The following is a 13,394-nucleotide window of genomic DNA, read 5'->3' as shown; positions in this document are numbered from 1 at the left end:
ACAAACCAGAGGGAGTGCAGGGTTGGACATCTGTGCCTCCACCAGAGCAGTACTAACTCCAGAGATGGGAGTTCAAATCATTCCCACAGGAGTAAAAGGACCTCTTCCCCAAGGAACAGTAGGCTTATTATTGGGACGCAGTTCTTCTACACTAAAAGGACTTATGATAAGTCCTGGGGTAATTGATCCCAATTATGTAGGTGAAATAAAAATTATAGCTAGTTCTCCAAGAGGTATATCAGTAATTTCACCAGGAGATAGAATAGCACAGTTATTAATAATACCCAGCCTGCATGATAAATTTTCCAGTCGTACTGTAGAAAGAGGTTCCAGGGGATTAGGCTCCACAGGTGTAGATTGGGCTATGCTGTCTTTAAATGTAGATTCTCGCCCAATGCTAAAACTAAATATTCAAGGACATGAATTTAATGGGTGCTGACCTTAGCATCATATCTCATCAAGAATGGCCAAAACATTGGCCATTACAACAAGCCACTCAAACGCTTCGAGGCCTAGGAGTGGTGACTAATCCCCATAGAAGTGCAATGGTATTAGATTGGAAGGATCCTGAAGGATGTGAAGGAACTATACAGCCCTATGTATTGGATCATCTTCCTATAAATTTATGGGGACGAGATGTCCTAGATCAATTAGGTTTGACATTAACAAATAACATCAATCCTAATGCGCCCACTACTAGGGCTAGACAAGGTTTTAGGAAAGAAAAAAGATTAGAAGAACAAGAACAAGGTATAGCAGCACCAATTCAAATAGATCAAAAAACAAATAGACATGGATTGGGTTTTCAGAAGGGGCCACTGAGATAATCAAAATTACTTGGAAATCAGAAAGACCAGTATGGGTTCCTCAGTGGCCCCTGACTAAAGAAAAGATACAAGTAGCCCATGACCTGATCAAACAACAATTAGCGGAGGGACATATACAACCTTCTGTACCTCCCCATAATACTCCCATTTTTGTCATCAAAAAGAAATCTGGTAAATGGAGATTATTGCAAGATTTAAGAGCCATTAATAATGAGATGGTTATTATGGGACCTGCTCAATCAGGGATTCCTCAATTGTCTGCTTTGCCAAAAACCTGGCATGTTTTAGCTATAGATATTAAAGATTGTTTTTTTTCAATTCCAATTCATCCTGATAGTCCACGTTTTGCATTTACTATCCCTGCACTGAATCATGAAGGTCCTGATCAGAGATATGAATGGAAAGTACTCCCTCAAGGGATGGCTAACAGCCCAACTATGTGTCAAATTTATGTTAACAAAGCAATCCAGCCACTTAGAAATCAAAATCCTGAACTACAAATATTTCACTATATGGATGATGTATTATTAGCACATAAAGATAAAAACATATTGCTAGAATGTTATGCCACACTTACAAATTTATTAAAAAATTATAATCTAGAGATAGCAATAGATAAAGTACAATTAAATTTTCCAATTAATTATTTAGGAGTTCTATTATCCGCAACCATGGTCCGTCCACCAAAAATTCAAATACGAGTAGATCAACTCAAATCACTTAATGACTTTCAAAAGTTATTGGGAGACATAAATTGGATAAGGCCTTATCTAGGCATACCAACAGGAGTGTTGGGACCTTTATTTGATATCCTAAAAGGTCCATCAGATCCAAATTCATCCCGCATGTTAACACCTGAAGCAAGAAAGGCATTAAAAATCGTTCAAACATATATGGAAAAATATGCATTTGGATAGAATTGATATAAGTTTGCCTTTATTATTTATTGTACTACCAACAAAAAATATTCCTACAGGGGTATTTTGGCAAAAAGGTCCATTATTGTGGATACATTTATCTTATTCTCCTAACACTATTCTTACTAGGTATCCTGAGGCTGTAGGACAATTAATACTCAAAGGAATAAAAGCAGCAAAGGGAGTGTTTGGAACTTCTCCCAATAAAATTATTACTCCATATACTATGGATCAAATTGATGAGTTAGCTAATGAGTTAAATACTTGGGCAATAATCATGTGTAAATCTAATGTTTCATTTGATAATCACTTACCATCTAATCCTTTGTTGTCTTTTTGGTCCTTGCATCCTGTAGTTTTTCCAAAAATGACAAGAAAAACACCTATCATGAATGCTCCAAATATATTCACTGATGGGTCAAATAATGGTACAGCAGCAGTAGTTACCCCTGATCAAACTTTTACATTTTTAGTACCCAAACAATCATCTCAAAAGGTAGAGCTTAATGCAGTATTACAAGCTTTTGTGATGTTTAAGGATTCTGTATTTAATTTATTTTCTGATAGTCAGTATATAGTAAATGCTATAGTATCCCTTGAAGATGCTGGTAGGATTTCCCCTTCCTCTACTGTTTTCTCTTTGTTTTCCACTATACAAAGTCTAATCTGGGACAGAAAAGATCCATTCTTTATAGGACATATCAGGGCACATACAGGATTGCCTGGATCCCTTAGTTTGGGCAATGATTTAGCAGATAAAACTACACCTGACATACATATTTTCTCTACACTAGAAGAAGCTTCAAATTTTCATAAAAGGTTCCATGTCAATGCTAATACTTTACAAAAGCATTTTAAAATAACTAAGGAACAAGCCAGACATATAATAAAACAATGTCAAAATTGTGTGACCTTTTTACCACAAGTTAATCTTGGAGTCAATCCTAGAGGATTGATACCTAACCATATTTGGCAGATGGACATCACACACTTGCCAGAATTTGGAAAATTAAAATATTTACATGTTACAGTTGCTACTTCTTCCGGACTTTTGATGGGCTCCCTTCATGCTTGAGAAAAAACTAAAGATGTTATAGCTCATTGCTTACAAAATTTTTCCACTGTGGGCGTTCCAAAACAGTTAAAAACAAATAATGGTCCTGGTTATACTTCTACCTCTTTTAAACAAGTTTGCTCATCATTTGGCATTACTCACATAACAGGAATCCCATACAATCCACAGGGACAAGGCATAGTTGAAAGAGCTCATCAAACTATTAAAATGTACTTATTAAAAAAAAAGAGGGAATTGGAAAGGGGTATATATCCCCCAAAGATAAACTTAAAATAACCCTTTTTACTCTAAACTTTTTAAATTTGGATTAATCAGGGCTTAGTGCTGCGGAAAGGCATATGTATCCAAAAAAATGTACATAAGCCTAAGGTACTTTGAAAGGATATTTTAACAGGACAATGGAAATGTCCTGACCCAGTGATTGTCTGGAGTCAGGGTTCTGTTTGTGTGTTTCCACAGGGAGAACAACAGCCTATTTGGATTCCAGAGAGACTAACCAAAGCGATTTCTACAGACCAAAAAGAAGATGATTTGACTCAAATCCATAACAGCTGATATCCAGAGCTCCAGCTTGGCTATTCTTACATCTGCGACAGTGATTAACCAGGATGCTTTTTTCAATATCTATTTTATTATTGCCTTTGCCCACATCATAAAGTTTTATTTTTTGAGCTCATACAGACCTAGGTTAATGTTTTTCTGATGAGTTTTATTTTTTGACTGTGGAGTTTTTAAACATTGCAATGGATATTTCACCTGTGTAAAGCTACAAGGCCTTTACTATTGTTTTTTGTGTTGTATGTTTGTGTGCACACTTGTGTTTCGTGTTGTATGTCTGTGTGTGCGTATGTCCATATATTCATATATGAGGAGCGCTCATGAAAAAAATGGATCCGAATTTTTTTTTTATTCACGTGATTTTAATGGTTTAATTTAAATTGGATAAACAGCTGTTGATGATTGTTTTAATATGTGTACAAATAAGGAGGTTAACAGATCTGTTTGTTTACTTTCACCTTTCCTTTTCATTATATTTAATAATTCTGTTCAGGATAATGTAAATTGTTCAGAAAATTGTTTTCTTAGTACCTGTTGGAATGTTACATAATTTTTTTTTTAGCATCATTGCCAGAATTCCTATCTTCATCCCAGTGCCAGTGAAGACAAAGATAAAACCAAACTACAGCTTCTTCAATAGTTATCACAACAAACTGTATAAACTGATGCATCAATGAATAATAACTCAACAAGTAATGCTCAGTCAAGGAGTCGATTTACTTTGGGAGGAAATGGACATATTGATAGATTCCTCCGCTTTTAACTGCTTGCAGAACTTGCCTAGACTATGTATCATTTGTATACATTGTGAACTATCTGTTGGTACAGCAAATTGTGGTAGTGCTGGCATATCTTTGCTGATGGTGTCACAGGTGATACAGTTTTTCCAAAGGAGCCGTCAATTGGCTTGGTGTCGTGGCATTTCTGTATCCTCCTCCCTTCTACTAGTGATGGTCTAAAATTTGGGGGCCAACAGAGGTGAGGCAAAGAACCTCACCCCCCCACTGGCACCAAGGCCAAATTTGGGGGCCAACAGAGGTGAGGCAAAGAACCTCAGCCCCCACACACTGGTGCAAAGGCCTATCCACAAGTATGGCTGTATGCTGGACCAGTAGTCAGCGATGGGTATGATCCAATTACAGTGGTACCAACCTAAGACAGGAGGCTGACGCCTAGAGGTCAGCTCATCCGATGACGGGTAAGAACCATATGTTGTATTGGACAACCTAACAGGCACGGTCCCTAAGCCACATTGCTTGTTGTTTAATTAAACAGAAGGGGGGAGATGCTGAGAGCCACAGCCAAGTAGGAATGATGCATGGCATTTTTGGTTGAAAGGTGACCCCAGCAAGCCATTGAGATAATGATTATGTTAAGATGCGCATTCAATTGGAGATTAGACCCCTGCTGTCTGCCTTGGCCTGCTACTTTGGAGCTCTCGCGGGATTCCAGGAGAGTTCCCATTGGTTGGGGAAGTGTGGTAGGAGGGAATTCCGGAGGAGGGATTTCCTGTTGGAATAGTGTGTCCCGGGAGGAGCCGCGTGGCATGGTTCGGCATTTTTCCCAGGAGCGTGTGTGGAGTGTGCTGGTGGAGTTCAGAAATAAAGTTTGTTCCTGCTTCAGTGGCTCGTGATTTGTGCCCAGCCAGACTGAGGCACCTAAAGACAAGAATCATGATTATCTCAACAGATGTAGAGAAAGCATTTGACAAAATACAGCACCTCTTGGTGTTCAAAACACTAGAAAAACTAGGGATAGTAGGAACATATCTCAACATTGTAAAAGCTATCTATGCTAAGCCCCAGGTCAATATTATTCTAAAGGGAGAAAAAAAATGAAAGCGTTTCCTCTAAAATCTGGAACAAGATAGGGATGCCCTCTTTTACCATTTCTATTCAATATAGTCCTAGAAATTAGAAAGGGATACACATTAAAAAAAAGAAGAACTCAAATTATCACTCTTTGCACATGACATGATCTATATTTAGAAGATCCAAACAATTCCACCAGAAAACTTCTAGAACTAATAGAAGAATTCAGCAAATTAGCAGGATATAAAATAATACACATAAATCAAATGCATTTCTATACACAAGCAATGAATCCACTGCAAGAGAAATTAGGAAAACCACACCATTCACAATAGCCTCAAAAAAATAAGATACTTGGGAATCAATCTAACAAAAGAGATGAAAGATCTCTACAAAGAAAACTACAGAACACTAAAGAAAGCAATTGAAGAAGATCTTAAAAGACGGAAAGATCTCCCATGCTCTTGGATAGGCAGAATTAATGTAGTCAAAATGACCATAATACCAAAATTGTTATACAGATTTAATGCAATTCCTATTAAAAATCCCAAATGAAATTCTTCATAGAACTAGAAATAGCAATCATGAATTTATTTGGAAAAAAAGAGACCCAGAATAGCCAAAGCAATCCTCAGCAAGAAGATTGAAGCAGGAAACATCACAATACCAGATCTTAAACTATACTACAGAACAATAGTAACAAAAACAGCTTGGTATTGGTACCAAAATAGACATGTAGACCAATGGTACAAAATAGAAGACACAGAGACAAACCCACATAAATACAGAGACAAAGGCACCAAAAACATATTGGAGAAAAGATAGCCTATTCAACAAATGGTGCTGCAAAAACTGGAAATCCATAGTAGCAAAGTGAAATTAAACCTCTATCTCTCACCCTGCATAAAAATCAAATCAAAGTGGATCTGAGACTTAGACACCAGAACAGAGATCCTGCATCTAATAGAAGAGAAAGTAGGCCCAAATCTTCATCATGTTGGCTTAGGACCTGACTTCCTGAACAAGACTCCTAAAGCACAAGCAGTAAAATCAAGAATCAATAAATGGGATGGATTCAAACTAAAAAGCTTCTTCTCGGCAAAGGAAATAATCAACACATGATAAAAAATCCTGCAGAATGGGAAAAAATCTTTATCACATACACCTCAGATGGAGCACTAATCTCCAGGATATATAAAGAACTCAAAAAGCTTAACTCCAAAAAAAAACCCAAATAACCCAATCAATAAATGGGCTAAGGAACTGAACAGACACTTCAAAGAAGAAGAAATACAATCAATCAACAAATATATAAAAAAGTTCATCATCTCTAACAATTAGAGAAATGCAAATGAAAAACTAAGATTTCATCTCACTACAGTCAGAATGGCAATTATCAAGAATACAAGTAATAATAAATGTTGGCAATGATGTGGGGGAAAAGGACATTCATTCATGGCTGGTAGAACTGCAAACTGGTCCAACCACTATGGAAAGCAGTATAGAGATACCTCAAAAAACTTGGAATGGAACCACCATTTGACCCAGCTATCCCACTCCCTGGTCCATACCCAAAGGACTTAAAATCAGTGTACTATAGTGACATAGCCACACCAATATTTATAGCAGTTCAATTTACAATAGCTAAGGTATGGACCCAACCTAGATTCCCTTCAACATGTGAATGGATAAAGAAACTGAGGTATATATACACAATGGAATATTATGCAACCTTAAATAAGAATGAAATTATGGCATTTGCAGGTAAATGTATGGAACTAGAGAATATCATGCTAAGTGAAATAAGTCAACACTGCCCTCCCCTGCAAAAAAAGTTGAATGTTTTCTCTGATAAGAGAATGCTGATCCATAGTGAGGTGGGGGTGGGGGGGTAGGGAAGAATGAAGAAATTTTGGTTTGTGTAGAGGGGAGTGATGGGAGGAATGAGGTTATGGAGATGGGAAGGACGGTAGAATGAGACAGACATTATTACCCTATATGCATGTATGATTACACCACTGGTGTGACTCTGCGCCATGTACAGCCAGAGGAATGAGAAGTTGTGCTCCATTTGTGTTCAATATGTCAAAATGCATTCTACTGTCATGTATAACTAATTAGAACAAATAAAATATAAAAGAAAGAAATAGAAGTTGTATATAAAGATCATAAAATTCAACAAGTAGCTGGGCATGGCGGCTCACACCTGTAATCCCAGCAGCTTGGGAGGCTGAGACAGGAGGATCGCATGTTCAAATCCAGCCTCAGCAACTTAGCAAGGCTGTAAGCAACCTAGTAAGATGATGTATCAAAATAAAAAGGGCTGGAGATGTGGCTCAGTGGTTAAGTGCCCTTGAGTTTAATCATCATCATCTCTCTCTCTCACACACACACACACACACACACACACATCCAAAAAGTAAATAGAAGGTTAGCACTAATTTAGAACTACAAGTATATTTTTTCAAGTCATTCTTCAATTAGCATGTTTATATATTTTATTTATTTATTTATTCACTAAGCAGTTGAACCCAGGGGTGCTTTACTACTTGAGCTACATCCCCAGCCTTTTATTTTTTTATTCTTTGTTTTCAGATAGGCTGCTTCAGACTCCCAAATCACTGGGATTACAATAGGCATGAGCCACACATTCAGTTCTCTATATTAAAAAAAAAAAAAAAAAGCAGAATGCATAAACTATGGAATGTCATGCATGTGGTTCTGACCAAGCGGAAGTTTAGCATAAGAGCAAACCTAGTAATGCCTATTAATTAGCCGTCAAAGCCACAGGCCAGCGTACTAGAATGAACTAAGGGCTATATAAGGGCCTACTATAAAAACTGGAGCGTCAGAGTACATTCTAATTCTCCCCTCCAACCTCTCTCACCACCAGCGGCTTGGGAGCTACCATAAAGACACAACGGTCAGAATGCCGGGATATAGATGACAGACTTCTCCCTTTTGTTCTTCCTTCTCATCAGTGGTTCTCAACAGCTAAGATTTTTATGCATAGGGTTGTACACACAAACCATGTAAGTTGTACTTTTAAGAGAATTTGAATGGATTTTCAAGAATTGTGACATAAGAGGATTTTCACTGTTAGTCACTAAGCAATGTGACTCTATTTTTTTTTCTCCTATGTGATTATACTTGTTACATACAGATAAAAACCAAGAGTGCCTACCTTTCAGTTCCAGCTGGGAATACAAAACTCTTTTGGGTCATTTCTGGCGGATGAATGGCAACTAGCCAGACAGTTGCCTCAGCTCTATTTTGCACTGATGCTGCTCAGAATATTGGTCCTGATATTGAACCAACCATTGACTTTTCACCAAAAGCTACTGCCAAACTCACCTACCTCCCTGATGTCCTTACTCCAGTGACCCAGCACCGACTCCATTTTCATTCAGTCTTTCCTCCTTTGGGTATATCCTCCCACAACCAAAATCCCTGGTCAACTCTTGATGAGGGGGAAAAAAAACAAAACTTGCTTTTCTTTCTTTTTAAATTGAGCTAAAATTCACATGGTGTGAGCAGCCTTCTCACCTGCCCAAAGAACGGACTCAGAGATGCAAGGTGCAGTAGAAACCAGACTTTAATGAAGGTCTTGCAAAATCAGGTAGCTGGTGAACAGGCACACCCAGAGTGGTCCCAATCAGGATCTTATCCCCTACTGTGCAAGGTGGCTGAGTACTATGGGGTGCACAATCATCCCAGATTTCACCTAGGTATTTCTGTCTCCTGTTGGGTTATTTAAAGAGATGCACCTTTAGTTGTCTCCATCTTCCTTGGTTCTCTTGGTGACAGGAAGGCCTTCTTTTTTTTTTTTTTTTTTTAAAGAGAGAGAGAGAGAGAGAAAGAGAAGAGAGAGAATTTTTTAATATTTATTTTTCAGTTTTTGACGGACACAACATCATTGTTTGTATGTGGTGCTGAGGATCGAACCTGGGCCGCACGCATGCCAGGCGAGCACGCTACCGCTTGAGCCACATCCCCAGCCCAGGAAGGCCTTCTTGAGCTGTGTGCAGCATTCTGGCAGGCACGCCATTCATACTTCTTCATCTAAGGTATTACTTAGCAGAGGTACTGCTATCTCTGTTGGTTAGGTTGACCTCTTTCCCACCTCCTGTTCAGCAAGGGGCTATTCAGGTGCATTAACTTTGAATCTGCCACATCCACAGGCTACTGTGCTGTAGTGAGTTTTTTTTTTTTGTTTGTTTGTTTGTTTTGCTGCTGTAGTGAGTTAACTGCTGGGAACTCTCCACTCTGCTGTTTTTCCCCTCTGGCTGTTTTGTCTTTCATCCCCAGTAATTTTACATTTCAGGGTAAATACTGTATTCTAAAAATGAATCACTGAACTTTCTACTTCTCATGCATAGCAACAATTAAACATAACCATTATGAACAGTTTGTGTATTCAAAACCTGTGTGGCCGCTAGCTCTGTCACATCTTTGTCATCACTCTATGAAGTCACCTATACCCAATCAGTCGTCACTCTCTATTTCCTCTGTCCCCACCCCTGCTTTCTGTTGCTACAGATTTGTCTATCATGTAAAAGGAATCATATAGGCCTGGGAATATAGCTCAGTGGTAGAGTGCTTGCTCAGTGTGCATGAGGCCCTGGGTTTGATCCCCAGCACCCTACCAAAGGAAAAAAAGCATTTTATACAATAGGTGCTCTTTAATGTTTGGAATTTTTTACTTAACACATTGTTTTCAAGGGTCATCTAAGTGGTAGCATCTACCAATATTTAATTACTTTTATGGCTAAATAATAGTCCATTGTCAATATAAACCACATTTGTTCATCTATTCATGTATTAATGGACACTTGTTACCATCTTTTGGATGATACTTGAATTTTATGCCAAAGGGGTGATTCTAGGGGTCCCACAGACTATATCTGGCCATCTGCTGCCTGTAGAGTTCAATCAGAGAGAGATGAATGGTGGCTAAAGAATTTATTAATGGGCTGGGGATGTGGCACAAGCGGTAGCATGCTCACCTGCGTGCACGAGGCGCTGGGTTCGATCCTCAGCACCACATAAAAATAAAATAAAGATGTTGTGTCCACCGAAAAACTAAAATTCTCTTTCTCTCTCTAATAAAAAAGAATTTATTATTCAGGACTGAGGCTGTAGCTCAGCATGCAGAGAGCTTGCCTAGCATGCGTGAGGCACTGGGTTCGATCCTCAGCACCACATAAAAATAGACAAAATAAAGGCATTCCGTCCATCTACAACTACCAAAAATTTTTTAAAAAAAGAATTTGTTATTCAGTGTGGCCACACTGGGAAGAAACAGGGTGACCAATATTCTAAGCCCTGTCTTCTGGGTAGTCACAAGAGCTTCAGGAAGTCAGGGAAGAAACAAAAGCATGGGTCAAGAAGCATGTGCAGATGGGCAGTCTTGGCCAAACTGATCTGGTGGATCATTACCTCGAAGGTGGTTCTGCAATGGTTCTGCTGGCGCCAGGGAAACGGGTGTTGTGTGAGGGGGCAGTTCATGTCCCATCATGAGATGACTGCCCCCCCTTGGTGCATGGCGTCAATTCCCATCATGGGGTAACTGTTCCCACTTAGAGGGCTGTTTCTATCATAGGGTGATCTTACTGCAAGAATTGCTGTTCCTGCAATTTTGAAAATATCTTAATTACTCTTATCTTGGTGTCTTCAGCCTTGCAGAGGTGAAGTAAATTTAGGGCTCTCTACATAGTATTACCAGTTTTTAGACACTCCTTAAATGATTAATATATGTCTATGTGCAGTGCTGAGCAGGAATCTGACCCAAAGTTTAAGGTAGCAAAGGAAGCTCAAGCCAGGAGTCAACGCTTTCAGGAAAAGCAGACTTTTTCCCTGTTGCATTTCTGACACCAATTCTGAAGAACACCACACTCCCTGTTTCCTGCTCTTCTCAAACAATACATAACTTCTGTGACCAGATATGAGATTTTCTTCCCCACACTCTAAGCAATTCAGCAGGCACCCAATGGGTACCCTATTACTCAATTCAATTCTGACATTATTTTACCAAAGTGTCAGATCCTACAGATTAAGGGCTCAGTTCCACAAGACTGTCTGTCACCTCAGATGCCAGTAAAGTCCTAGTGCTTCTAACAGACTTATCTATAAATGAAAGTTCTCAACACCCCGCCCCCTTGGCAATTTGCCAGGATAATTCACAGAACTCAAAGAAACACTTTTTGCATTTACTAGTTGTGACAGATGAACAGCCAAATGAGGTACACAGAGCAAGGTATGGGGGAAGGACCCAGGGGCCTCTTGCCATCTCCAGGGACCTATTACTTTGGATCTGAAGCGTCCCCTGAAGACTCACATGTTGAAAGTGTGATCCCAGCTGGTGGTACTACTGGGAAGTGGTGGAAACTTGGAGAGGGGGGACCTATCTGATGGGAGTAGGTCACTGTGGGTATGTCCTTGAAGGGTATATCCTGAGCTGCCTACCACAAGGTGAGCAGCTTTATTCCACCATATACTCCCCACTATGATATTCTCCCTCCCCAGGCACCCAGAAACAATGTGCTAAGTGAGCAGATTGAAAATTCGAACCGTTAGTCAAAATAAATATTTTTCTCGCCAGGTGCAGTGTCCCATGCCAGTAATCCCAGTGACTTGGGAGACTGAGACAGGATGATCTCAGATTAGAGGCCAGCCTTGACAATTTGACAAGAAAGACCTTGTCTTAATATAAAAAGGTTGGGGGTGTGGTTCAGTGATAAACTGCCCCTGGGTTCAATCCTCAGTACTGGGATAAATAAATCTTTTCTTCCTTTAAGTTGATTTTCTCAGGTATTTTGTCACAGCAACAGAACACACAGCACCCTCTACATGCTCAGCAACCTGAAAGCTTGCCAAATCTCTGTTGAGTTTTTATAGAGCTTGATCTGCCTTCCAGAGGCTGGTGGGTGGGGCTAGAAGTTCCAAATGTCTATAATCACTTGGTTTTCCTGGTGAGTGCTTCCATCTGGAGACTATCTAGGGGCCTAAATCACCTTATTAGCATGTAGCCTAAGCATACAAAGAGGCTCATGATGAAGAACAAGACCCTCCTATCACAGCAGAAATCCCAAGTTTTAGGTGCCCTGATAGGAATCAGAGACAAGACCAAATGTATACCATATACCACATACATTTAGATATGCTAACTCTGTTTAGCTTTCAGAATCTGCCAAACTGCTTCCCATAGCTGCTGCATCACTTCATGTTCCCACCACACTATAGGAGGGCTCCTATTTCTCCATGTCACCACTAAGTTATTTTTTTTCTCATTAAAATCACCCGGGCTGGGGATGTGGCTTAAGCGGTAGTGCGCTTGCCTGGCATGCGTGTGGCCCAGGTTCGATCCTCAGCACCACATATAAACAATGATGCTGTGTCCGCCAATAACTAAAAAAATAAGTATTAAAATTCTCTTTCTCTCTTTAAAAAAAAAAAGTCACCCTAGTGGGTGTCAAGTGGCATTTCACTGCAATTTTGATTTTACACTTCTTTTAACAACCAACGGCGTTGAACAATCTTTCACATTTGATTTTTTGGTACTGGGAATTGAACCCAGGGAGGCTTTCCCACTGAGCTGCTTGAACAATTTGTTTGAGGCTGGCCTCAAACTTGCAACCTTACTGTTTCAGCTTCCCAAGTCAATGGGATTACAGGTGTGTACTACACCTTGCTTGGTTGTAACTCTTTGAAGAATGTCTGTTCAATCCCTTTGCTAGTTTTCTAATGGGTTTACCTGTTTAATTTTACATTTAAACAGTCTGATATTAAACCCTTATTAGACTTGTAAAGTCTCCCCCAAGGGTCTTTTGACATTCATCACCTTTGCCACAAGTTAACTCAGATGAAGTCCTATTGACCTATTCTTTTCTTCTGGTCTGCTTTGGGTGTTCAATCTAAGAAACCACTGCCAAATCCAAGGAAATGATTTACCAATTTTTTTCTAATAGTTGTAGAGGGTTAGCTCTTGTATTTAATAATTATTGATCCATTTTAACAAGTGACAATATGTCCAACTTCATTCTCTTGCTTATGGTTACTATTGTCCCAAAACCACTTGCTGCAGATTCCGCTCCCCTGGACTAGTTTTGAGCCAGACACGGGACACGTACCTATAGTCCCATCTACTCAAGAGGTTAAAGAAAGAGGATCCCTTGTGCTCAAGAGTTTTGAGATCAGCCTAAGTAAA

At 39.4% G+C, this 13,394-nt stretch overlaps 1 long non-coding RNA gene across 1 annotated transcript; it reads right to left on the bottom strand.

The window, feature by feature from the left end:
- Positions 1-8,765: 8,765 nt before the first annotated feature.
- On the bottom strand, positions 8,766-13,394 carry LOC114079706 (uncharacterized). The gene is made up of 2 exons (XR_003580522.2): positions 10,628-13,394; positions 8,766-9,004 (listed from the first exon to the last, which is right to left on the bottom strand). It is a non-coding gene; the product is annotated as an uncharacterized lncRNA (long non-coding RNA).

The sequence above is a fragment of the Marmota flaviventris genome, chromosome 2, assembly GCF_047511675.1.
Source record: "Marmota flaviventris isolate mMarFla1 chromosome 2, mMarFla1.hap1, whole genome shotgun sequence".
NCBI lineage: Eukaryota > Metazoa > Chordata > Mammalia > Rodentia > Sciuridae > Marmota > Marmota flaviventris.
The sequence above is the reverse complement of the archived record's forward strand: the minus strand, read 5'-3'. Positions and strand labels throughout refer to the sequence as shown.